The sequence below is a fragment of the Mobula hypostoma genome, chromosome 9 (genome assembly GCF_963921235.1).
Source record: "Mobula hypostoma chromosome 9, sMobHyp1.1, whole genome shotgun sequence".
NCBI classification, from domain to species: Eukaryota; Metazoa; Chordata; class Chondrichthyes; order Myliobatiformes; family Myliobatidae; genus Mobula; species Mobula hypostoma.
The window spans coordinates 105,407,981-105,420,874 of NC_086105.1; positions in this window are offsets into that span (position 1 = coordinate 105,407,981).

Consider the following 12,894-nt stretch of genomic DNA (forward strand, 5'->3'; position numbering starts at 1 on the left):
CAGAGAACAGGGGAAGCAAGGATGTTTCAAGGTGCATAATAATTCAACCCACGATGAATGAATTTACTGCTGGGTGTTTCATCCAATCAGCAACACTGAGCAGTGGTCTGTCTATCATATAATTTGAAGGTGAATGATGTTAGGAACAAAAGAGAAGCAAATGTCAGGATAGAATCCAGCAGGGTGCAAGCTAACCTGTTTTAGTGACACCGCTACAGATCTGTTGCTAGGTCAGGAGCTTCTTCCCTACCAAAGAGAAGAGGAAGCCTGGTGTGGAACCCAGGGAAGCATGTTTGGGATACCAGCAGAAGTCAAAAGGAATATAGTGTTATTCTTCTGGATTCAGCACTTTAATGACCTAAGTAGGTCAGGAAAGATGAGCTTCAATTACATGCTGATGTGCACATTACCCCAGATAGCCTGCAGGAGCTCCTGAATTTTATATGTACAGTTCCTTACATTTCCAATTACCATCTTTCTATTATCTCTCGTTGGCCCCCTCAGTGTTTGTGAAGAACATTGCATTTTCTGATACTGTTTCAGTGTTGTCCACAGTTATCCATCATAATATTTATCTGATAACTCGGCGAGATTTTTTCTCAATTCTTTACAGACAGCTCCCCTCTGATTAAGTTTGAGGTTGCTTCTTGCACTTCTCCTTTATTAACCTAAACCTTAAAATTATACTTAACTAACCAAATGGATTCTGTCATTGACTCCACAAAGACATCATCTCTGTCCAACACTGCAACTTCCTCAATGAAAGCTGCCCCATTTCTCAGGATTGAGTACTGCATGGTGGTACCAAGGAATCTGAAACTAGAAACTAAATATTGAATACTTTCCTAGTGCGAATGACCTCACAATTTACCTCATTATGATCTTGCACATTAGTGTCTACCTGCACAGCACTCTCTCTGTAGCTGTTACACTTTATTCTCCATTCTATTATTGTCTTACCTTGTTCTACCTCAAAACACTGTGTAATGATTTGAGCTATATTAAGTCTGCAAGACAGATTTTCACCATATCTCAGAACATATGACAATAATAAACCATTCTAATATTGTCTGATCAATTGAATTGCCAATTCTGTTATTTCCTTTGTATTACTTTCTGACAAAATCTGTAATTGCAGGTCACCAACCTTACTGCATTTATGCGCTTGTGCATTTTAACCTCTCCTGGTCTCAGTCTGTTTCTGACTAGCACTATGCTATTTCATCCTCTTTTACCCTCAAACATTCGCACTGTTAAATATCCTTAATTCTGTTTCATGCACTACACCAGCACCTACACCTTGGCAAATATAGTATAAATGCTCCCATCCACCAGTGAAATTCCCAGTAAGGGCGTTGATCCTAATTCTGGTGAAGTGCAATAGGCATCACCCTAGAACTGCAATGCCCCATGAATTTGAAGTCCTCCCACCTCTAGGCACCACATCACCAACAATGTAATAATCTTATTTTCCTATTGTTTCTCATGCTATTATGTGTTTGTAATCGTATAGATCTTACTTTCAACTTAGACTTTAGCGCCTGAAAGTCTGACTGAGATCTCAATTCTTACTCCCTCTCTATTGTTGATCCTAGTGTTTACCAGGACTTTCCTTTTCATGTCAGCCTGCTGACCATGGATGTCACTTTAATTCTTCTGCACCTCTTTGATCCATTATGTAAATACAAACCCTGAGCTTTGGATCTCCATTTATCTTGATCAGACAGAGAGAAAAAAATCAATATCTGCTCTGCCGTGGTACCAGAGACCAGAGAGCACAAATAAGTATGAAGCACAATAATTCATTAATTATAAAAGCATGTTCATAAACTGAGACACTAGAAGTATGGGATTGAGAGAGATGGAAAATGTAAAAAATACAGTTTTTAAAGATGATCAATAGTTGTATTCTGAAGGAATGAGACAATATGGTTGAATTTATTTGAGAGCTGAATTGTTAAGGTAATAAAATAAAACTTGCATCTGAATAAAATCAAACTACCTCATTCTGGTATATTTAATGGAGAACCCATGTCCAATGTAGTAACAACTTACAAGGATCTTGTCTCTCTCTGACGTTAAACTGAAGAAGCAAAATAAATTAGCTGTTTCCAGGTATTCACATTGAACTGCATATTGGCTCTAAGGAATTTGAAACTAGAAACTAAATCCATTGCATTTTTTTTAAAGATTCCAATTGTACACTAGAGCCACTTGACACATGATGTTCATTTCCATTGGGGAATTGAGACATACATTCTTAGGATGGATTCACCTAGTCTCCCTGCCATTCTCTAGTATCATTTGCTAACATGATGATGTCATGAACTTGTGCCACAGTGGAACATCTGCAAATAGTAAAGCAGTTGCCTTACAGTGGTTTGTGGCTATCAAGCCATTGCTTATGAGTTATAATCAAAATCCTACCCTGATTTTATTTCCAGGTCACAAAATGTGGCATTACTATGACACATAGCATGTGTTTAGCACACCACAAAAAGAATGAACACCAATTAAACCTGAACAGAGAATTCTGTAACTTCATGCTCACAGATGTGTAGATGCACAGTCAACACGTGGTCAAATATGGTTCATGAGACCCACTACCATCAGCTCTGGGGCTATGTGATAACTTGGTCCTGTTACTAATACCAACATTCACGAATACAATTTTATGCAAAATTGTATGAAAAAAGAAAAAAATAGACTAAATTACTCTTGCACAATTACCAAACTTTTTTGGATAATGGCTGTAATTTTAATGCTATTCCAGCATGAAGGCCATTTTGTTCTTCAGAGTTGATTACATTATTTTGCAGGTAAAACAAATGTTATCTGTAAAGTTCCTTTCTTTCCCAATTATCCTAAGAACATAAGTCATAGAATCAGAATCAGGTTTAACATCACTGGCATTTGTCGTGAAATTTGTTGTTCTGCAGCAACAGTACAGTGCAATACATAATAATAAAAACTGTAAATTACAGTAAGAATGTGTATGTTTGTGTGTGTGTGTGTTTGTGTTAAATAAGTAGCGCAAAAAGAGTTAAAAAAGTACTGAGGTGGTGTTCATGGGTTCAATGTCCATTCAGAGATCTAATGGCAGAGGGGAAGAAGCTATTGCTGAATCGTGGACTGTGTGTCTTCAGGCTCCTGTACCTCCTCCCTGAATGATAGCAATGAGAAGTGGGCATAGGAGCAGAATTAGGCCATTTGGCCCATTGACTGTGCTCCACCATTCTATCATGGCTGATTTATTCTCCACGTCAAACACGTTCTCCATAACCTTTGGCACTGGGTAAGGCAAAGGGAGGTGGTGCATGTTTTATGATCAATTCTCATTGTGGTGGTTATGTTGAACTCGCTTCCCCTGACTTGGAACACCTAACGATCTAATGTAGACCATTCTATTTACCCCGGGAATTCTCACCAGTGATCCTGATTGCAGCTTATATACCACCAGCGACTGACTAAGAACAAACGCTCACGAAACTGCACGATGTCATCTGCAGACAAGAAACAGCCCATCCCGACACATTTCAAATTATAGTCAGACTTCAACCAGGCCTGTTTAAAGAAAACCCTACCCAATTATCACCAGCATATAACCTGTAGCATCAGAGGTCCCAACATACTAGACCGTTACTACACTGAGATAAGGAATGCCTACTGTTCCTTGCCCAGACCACATTTTGGTAAGCCAGATCACTTGGCTGTCCAAAAGCAAGGCTCCAGAGATTAACAACTATGAGGTGGTCACAGGAGGCAGAGGAACGATTACAGGATTGATTTGAGTCAGTGGACTGGACCATGTTCCAGCACTCATCTAGCGATCTGAATGAATACACCAGGGTTGTAATGGATTTTACTAAAACAGCTGTAGATGAGTGTGTCCCCACTAAATGCAATCAGAAGCCCTGGATGAACCATAAAAAGCAAAATTTGCCTTCTCCCTGTAACCTGAAGCCCAGCCCCCGCACCAGTTTCTCAACCATGCATTTATCTGTTTTTGTTATATGGTTATATGGTTATATCTGCCAAATCATCCTGTTTCTACCCTCACTGGCACATGGCACAGGTACCAATCCAGAAATTACTACCCTGGAGGTGCTACTTTTCAGTTTTCTCTTCAGGACTTCTTTGTTTTCCCTTCCTATGCCATTGGTACCAATATGTACCAAGACATCTGGCTCCTTCTCCCTCCAACATGCTATGGACATGAACTGAGACATCCCTGATCCTGCCACCTGCGAGGCAACATACCATCCGAGTGTCCACAGAATCTCCTATCTGCTCCTCTGGCTATTGAGACCCTAATCACCACCGGTCCCCTCTTGTCTCCCTTTCCCTTCTGCACCATGGACCCATGCTCAGCGCCAAGAGGTGCGGATATGATCCACGGAAAGCCATCTCATGGGTGAAGTGAAGATTCCGGACCAAACTGGAATCAATGAGGGACGCTCGACAGCTGTGGCAGGGTTGGAACCTCCTACAAAGTTAAATCATGCATCGTGGGGGACAGCAGAGCTTCACTTCCAGATGAGCTCAATGCCTTCTATGCTCATTTTGACTGTCAGAACATGGAGGAACCGTCACAAACCCCCACATCTCCTGTTGATCCTTTGGTCTCAGTATGTGAAGCTGATGTGCAGGCTGCCTTCAGGAGGGTGAATCCAAGGAAAGCATTTGGATCGGATGGGGTACTCAGCCATGTACTAAAGACCTGGGCTGGTGTGTTCACTATCTCCTTAGCTCCTGCTTTGGTGGTGTGGTACCCACCCGCTTCAAGCAGGCTTCAATCAAGAAGGGCATAGTGACCTGCCTCAATGACTATCACATCCACTTACATCCACAGTGATGAGGTGTTTTGAGAGGCTGGTGACGAAGCATATTAGCTCCTGCTGAGAGGTGACCTGGATCTGCTCCAGTTTGCCTACCAGAGCAACAGGTCCACAGCAGATGTCATCTCATTGGCTCTTCACACAAACCTGGAACATCTGGACAGCGAAGATGCTTACATCATGATGCTCTTCATTGATTACAGCTCAGCATTTAATACTATCATTACCTCAAAACTAGTCAATAAGCTCCAAGACCTTAGCCTCAATGCCTCCTTGTGCAATTGGATCCTGGATTTTCCGACTTGTGGACCCCAGTCGGTTCAGATTGGCAACAACATCTCCTCCACGATCTCCATCACCACAGGTGCACCCCAGGGCTATGCGCTTAGCCCCCTGCTCTACTCGGTTTACACCTATGAGTGTCTGGCTAAGCACAGCTCCAATACCACATCCAAGTTTGCTGATGACACCACTGTTGTGGGCTGTATCAAAGGTGACGATGAATCAGCATACAGGAGGGAGACTGAAAATTTGGCTCCGTGGTGCTTTAACAACAACCTCCCACTCAATGTCAGCAAGACCAAGGAACTGATTGTAGACTTCAGGAGAGGAAATCAGAGGTCCTCGTCGGAGAATCAGAGTTGGAGGGGCTAAACAACTTTAAGTTTCTGGGAGTTACTCTTTCAGAGGGCCTGCCCTGGACCCGGCAGGTAAGTGCAATTGTGAAGAATGCACAGCAGCACCTCTATTTCCTTAGGAGTCTGCGGAGATTCAGCATGACTTCAAAAACTTTGCTAACCTCTATAGATGTGTCATGGAGAGTGTATTGACTGGCTGCAGCACGGCCAGGCACCAATGCCTTTGAACAGAAGATCCTACAAAAGTTAATAGATTCAGCCCAGTACATCATAGGTAAAGCCCTCCCAACCATTGAGCACACCTACATGAAACACTGTCATAGAAAAGTAGCAACCATCATCAGAGATCCTCACCACCCAGGCCATGCTCTTTTCTCACTGCTCCCCTCAGGTAGAAGGTGCAAGAGCCTCAGGACTCACACCATCAGGTTCAAGAACAGTCACTACCCCAAAACCATCAGACTCTTGAATAAAAAGGGATGACTACACTTACATGCCCATCCTTTGAGATGTTCTGACAACCAATGATCTCATTTTAAGGACTCTTTATCTTGTCATTTCAATTCTCATTATTTATCGCTATTTATGTATATTTGCATTTGCACAGTTTGTTGTCTTCTGCACTCGATCTTTCATTGATTCTATTAGAGTTACTATTCTACAGGTTTGCTGAGTATGCCCACAGAAAAATGGGTTGTATGTGGTATCTTATATATACTCTCATAATAGCATTTACTCTGAATTTTACCTTCATCAAGAATTTATCAGCCTCTGTTTTAAATATACCCAATGACCTGGTCTCCACGGCTGTTTGTGGCAATGAATTCCACGAATTCACCACCCTCCGGGCAAAGAATTTCCTCCTCATCTCTGTTCTAAGTGGATGTCCCTGTATTCTGAGACTATGCCCTCTGGTCCTAGACTCACCCACTGCTGTATAGGAAACATCTTCTCCACATCCACATGTCTTTCAATATTCAATAGATTTCAATGAGAACCCCGCCCTCCATTCTTCTAAACTCCAGTGAGTATAGGCCCTGAGCCATCAAACACTCCTCATATGTTAATCCTTTCATTCCTGGGATTACTCTTGTGAATTTCCTCTGGTCCGACTTCAATGCCAGTATATTCTTTCTTAGATAAGGGGCCCAAAACTGCTCACCATATTCCAAATGTGGTCTGACCAATGCCTTATAAAGGCTCAACATTATATTCTCTCGAAATGAATGCTAACATTGCATTTTCCTTCCTTACTACTGCCTCAACCAATAAATTAACCTTTAGGGAATCCTGCACTAGGACTTCCTTTGCACCTCTGATTTCTGACTTTTTCCTCCATTTAGAAAATAGGCTACACCTTTATTCCTTCTACCAATGTGCATGACCATACACTTCCCTACACTGTATTCCATCTGCCACTTCTTTGCCCTTTCTCCTAATCTGCCCAGGTCCCTCTGCAGACTCCCCATTTCCTTAACACTACCTGTTCCTCTACCTATATTTTGCATCATCTGCAAACTTGGTCACAAAGCTATCAAAGTTCCATGTCCTTTTATTATAAAAGTAAGTATGCAGTATGGAACCCTGAAATTTGTCTTCCCCACAGTCACAAGATAAAGACGAACTGTGAAATCAACTCGTTCAAAGAAAAACATTAAACATCAAACCACCCTACCCCTCCACGAGCAAAAAAAATCGTGCAAATGGCAACAAAAAAATGATCAAAAGCACAGAATCTCAAACACAAAAGGCATAGTTCAGTACAGTTCAGCTCAGTGTTCATTATCTTCAGACCGCCTGATACAAAAATCACCCAAAAGTAGTAACAAAAAAAGACCTGCCAGACCTAGAACTAGGAATAGAACACATCATAAAAACTGAATTAGAGCCCACATTTACAATCTACAGTGATTAAACCTTACTCCGGCACCATCCGCCGACAGCATTGAGGGAGAGAGAGAAGTCAGTCGAACACAAGGAGCAGCAATTGAGAGTGGGAGAGTGACCGTCACACACAGGCACGTTCTCTGGCAGTGGCAAGTGAGCAGCTGGTAGACGGCGCTGAACTCTCGCTCATCTTCCACACCCACCTCGATGATTTCAGTCGTCCTCAGTGCCTGATCAGTGAAAGATGGAGTCGATCATGGGCCAGTGCCCTGTCTCCAAGCTTTCTAGCCTCCATGCAGCATGCTTTGGTCATAGCCTCAGGTAACCCTCTCAGAGGCAGCAAAGTGAAACATCGCCCAATCGGCCAGAAATCGCACCACCAGAATGTAGATAACAGGTTCCAACAGTAGAAGAATCATATCCGAAATAAAAAGAAGTGAAAGGAATTGCTTCATGACCCGTCTACTAATAGATCACTACTAATGCCTCCACCATTTCTTTAGTTACCCTTTTCAGAACCCTGGGGTGTAGTCCAGCTGATCCATGTTACTTAAATACCTTCAGACCTTTCAGCTTCCCAAACACCTTCTCTTTAGTAATAGCAACTACACTTACTTTTGCCCTGATATGCTCCAATTTTTGGCATACTGCCAGTGTCTTCCACAGTGAAGGCTGAGGAAAATGCTTATTGAGCTTATCCTCCATTACTCTACCTCCAGTGTCATTTTCTGGCCATCTAATATCCATTCTTGCCTCTCTTTTACTCTTTACATAGCTGAAAAATCTTTTGATGTACCCTTTTATATTATTGGCTACCTTATCTTTATATTTCATCTTTGCTCTGCTTATTGCTTTTTTTAGTTGCTGTCTGTTGATTTTTAAAAACTTCCCAATCCTCCAACTTCCAATTTTTGTAATATTATATCACTTCTTTTTTGTTTTTATGCTGCCTTTGAGTTCCCACTTCTTTAGGATGTATCTATCCTGCACCTTCCAAATTGCTCCCAGAAATTCTAGGCATTGCTGCTCTGCCATCATCCTTGATAGTGTTCCCTTTCACTCAATTTTAGCCAGCTTTTCTCTCATGCCTCTGTAACTCCTTTTACTCCACTATAATATTGAAACGTCTGATTTTATCTTCTCCCTCTCAAATTGCAGGGTGAATTCTATTATATTATTATCACTGCCTCCTATTGTGTGGGCACATGGCCAAGTGATTAAGGCATTGGACTAGTGATCTGAAGGTCGTGAGTTTGAGACCCAGCCGAGGCAACATGTTGTGTCCTTGAGCAAGGTACTTAATCACACATTGCTCTGTGACGACACTGGTGCCAAGCTGTATGGGTCCTAATGCCCTTCCCTTGGACAACATTGGTGTCGTGGAGAGGGGAGACTTGCAGCATGGGCAGCTGCTGGTCTTCCATACAACCTTGCCCAGGCCTGTGCCCTGGAGAGTGAAGACTTTCCAGGCGCAGATCCATGGTCTCGCAAGACTAACAGATGCCTTTACTTTACTTTACTGCCTCCTATGGATTCCTTTACCTTAAACTCACTAATTAAATCTAGTTCATTACAGAATACCCAATCAGAATTGTTTTTCTCTCATGGGCTCAACCACAAGCTGCTCTAAAAAGCCATCTCATAAGCAGTCTACAAATTCGCTCTCTTGGGATCCAGCACCAACCTGATTTTCCCATCTACCTGCATATTGAAATACCCTGTGACAGTCGTAATATTGCTCTTATTACATGCCTTTTCTGCCTCAAGTAACTTGTACCCCACATCCTGGCTACTGTTTGGAGGCCTGTATATAACTCACATCAAAGTCTTTTTTTACCATGGCAGTTTCTGAGCTCTACCCATAGGGATTCTACATTTTCCAATCAATGTCCCTTCTTTCTAAGGATTTGATTTCATGTTATCCAACAGAGCCACTCCATCCTTTCTGCCACATGCCTGCCCTTCTGACATAGGGAGTGTCCTTTGATGTTAAGCTTCTTTCAGCCAAAACTTAGTAATGGCCACAATGTCACGTTTGGCAGTTTCTAACTATGCAATAAGATCACCGACCTTATTCTGTATATGTGTGTATTCAAATATAACACATTCAGTCCTGTATTCATCACCCTCTTCAATTTTTCCCGCCCTGCTTGCTATTATCCTTAGGCAAGGTCTTACCTCTTGTTGGCACATTTAGCAAGAAATTAAATAATTTCAATTTGCATGTTTTATCATTGTAAAAGCAAGTATTGATCAAATAATCATTGATGGCATTAGTATTAAGTTGGTTAGTGGTGGGACTTTTTCTTTTGGAGACTAGGTTATTGGCTGAAGTTACAACATAATGTAAAAGTCTACCTCAAAGTCAGAGCTGCTGTTCTTTGGTTGATTCAGAAGACTCAAAGCCACTTTTAAAAAAAGATGGCAATTCTTAATGAATATTAATACTTATTATTATTTCAACGTTCCACTATTTGTGTGACTGCTGTGCATAAATTAGTTGATTTATTTGTCAAATATGACAACACTTCAAGGTAATTTATTGATTATGTCCTTAGGAAAGGAAAGGATCACATGGTTTGTTCTTAATGAAATTGCACACCAAACAGTAGTTTAAGGACTTCTTAGTGAAATCACTCCCACCATACCAAAATTTAATCTTATGATGACTTTTGGATTTATTTTATATTCTGTTCGCCTTTCAAAATCTATTTTCAGAAAGTCTTGGATGCTTCATTCGAACTTGCAAGTGCATTTTGTAAAGGCAGTACCAGTACTATTTTCCTTTATGAATAAAAGCAGCAATTGAGTCAGTCCATTATAGTCAGTACCAGTGAAATGAGCAGACATGCTGGCTCACCAGCTGCGTTTTTTATTCTCTCACTGTTTAATATGTCTGGTTGAACCATGATTGTTGTCTTTTACTTAGATATGGGACAATTCATATGTTCATTGTCAGGGTAGATTTATGATTACATGCACATCCAGGAAATAAACCCTGCTGTCTCCCATCTGCCTTTGGCTGAGACTTCTAGAAATAGGTCTGTAGCCTTAGCTCCCACATCCTTAATATTTATTACAGCCTGACTAAGAAATTGCCACACTTGAAGATATTCTGGAACACCCAATTTAGTAGCTAGATTAGAAGCAAATATTTATTTTTGTTAAGTGTGCTAACTGGTTATAGGAGGCAAACACCACAGCTGTTTTGCACAAAGTGATGTGCAGCTTGATGTTTTGTTCGTGACTATTTATTGTTAGAGTAAATAGGGAGCTAAATTATGGAGTGTATGTATACTTCTTTGCACCATATCAGAGACTAGTGATCTGATTTTCCTAAAAGAAAGGATGTTATTTGAGAATCAGGGAACATTGACATTGAGCTGTACATCTTGGTCTGGCCATCAGGTTAACTAAGTTTGCTGTGGGAAACCATCAAACAAAGATTCAAAGTACATTTATTATCAAAATATGCATGCATACTTCCCCACAGGCAGCCAGGAAACAAAAGAAAACCATGGAACCTGCTCAAAGAAAACAGCAAACCCCCTCCCCTCCCCCCACGTTCCAGAAACACATCATAACATGAGCTACAGAGTCCAATCCACAGGCCGCGAAAATTAAAATTTGCCCGTGAACTCCTGCACCATCCTCTGACAGCATTGAGGGAGAGAGAGACTGTCACACACAGACACCTGCGGGCAGCAGCAAGCAAGAGGCTGGTAGCGCTGAACACACTCGCCTCGATGATTTCAACCTTCCTCTGTGCTTTCATCAGCAAGATTGATGAGAAATCATGGGCTCACTCTCCGTCTGAAGGTAGCTTGGCCTCGAAGCTTGCACACTTCAATCGAAGCCTCCCGGAACACCCTTGTAAACAGCAAAGTGCCAGATCGCTCAATCAGCCCTCTAACACACCACCAAAATGTAGATCTCAGGCTCCAACAGTGGCGATCTGATATTTCATGCCAATGGGTAATTGCAGGGGGCAGTAAATCACGCAGCATTCACAAAAACCAGGGTTTGGGTGGGGGGGTGTGGGGAGACATCAAAACTTCACGGATTTGGCGGGACCAAAGTTGTATACACCCGAGACATACAAAGCCTGAGGAAGGTGGGTTTCCTCACCATGGAGTCCAATGGCTGCTAGCGAGGGGCTAACGAGCCGTTTCTAGAGATGCCCAGTAAAAAAGGATTTCACAAGTATACAACAAAAAATAAACTCACATCCAGCAGTTACCCTTGGTGTTCAGAAAGCCAGCTTTACCCTTTTCTGAACTGGCAAACAAGGAGTTGGTCCTTTCAACTGATGAGGAGTAAATGGCAATAATGTAAAAATTCTAACATGGCGTTTGAATAGTTCAGTCAGTGCATACATTAAGCCAAAATCAATTCAACAGATTCATCTCAGAGAGAAGACCCAAGATTTCTTTGCATAGCACTAAAGTACATTCGGCAAGTTAAGGGAATGGATAAAAGTTTACTGAACTGAAATATTTAAAGTACCGGAATGTGGAGATCAGCATAGTACAGACCACAGATACTGTCAAAAGTACAAAAAGTAGGTAAAAATGCTAACTAATTTTCCAAATCAGTCACTGGAAAGGGAACAGGGTCAATTTAGACAGCAGAAGTAACAGATGGAAATCCAGAGTAAGAAGTAGTTTTGCTGCAAATATTGATAATTACACATATCCATAGGTACAAAATGCTCCACGGACAGAACAAACTGCAAATTATAAGGTAACCTCAACCTTCGGGAATTGTACAAATCAGACCTCTTGGAAAATAATTTTTTTGAAGTGGACAGAATTAGTAGGGATTTATGAAAAGGAAATCGCATTTGACAAATCTGTGTTTCTCAGTTTCTAGAAGGTAAAAGAGCAGCAAAAGAGAGAAGGTTGAACCAGTTTAGAATTTCATAAGTAACTCACACAAAATGCTGGAGGAACTCAGCAGGCCAGGCAAGTCCTTGGCACTAGAGGATAAAATACCTTTATTATCTTCACATGGATTCACACAGACAACTTCGGCCTCAGAAGCAGAAATTACATCATTTACTTTTGGGAAGTTACATAATTTAGCAACATATTCATCACCTCTGTAGAAAAGCATTACAGCACATTTTTCACCAGGTGGTAGGACAGCAACAGCCACTGAGCTCAGCTAGTTCTGTGCAACTTCTAGCAGAATCACTGTTCTTCACTGGTCTACAGTACAATGAAAAAAACAGGTTATTCATCAGACATTGATAGGTAACTGTGTTAAAGCTTGCAAAATTCATTGATAGGGTTGCTTGATACCATACCGCATTATTTTTACATTTGGTTATAGAAATTCAGTCCTACAGGGATAAAGTCAAAAGGAACATATATTAGATTACTGATCCCAGATCACCCTCTAGCACTTGCCTGGAGATTCCACCCACTTTTCAGTGCAATTCAAGTAGTGCCTCAGTTAGTGACATCAGAATTCATCTCAGGAATGGGAAGGTGAGTGTTCAAACTCTAGTTTTCATGAGATAATTGAGG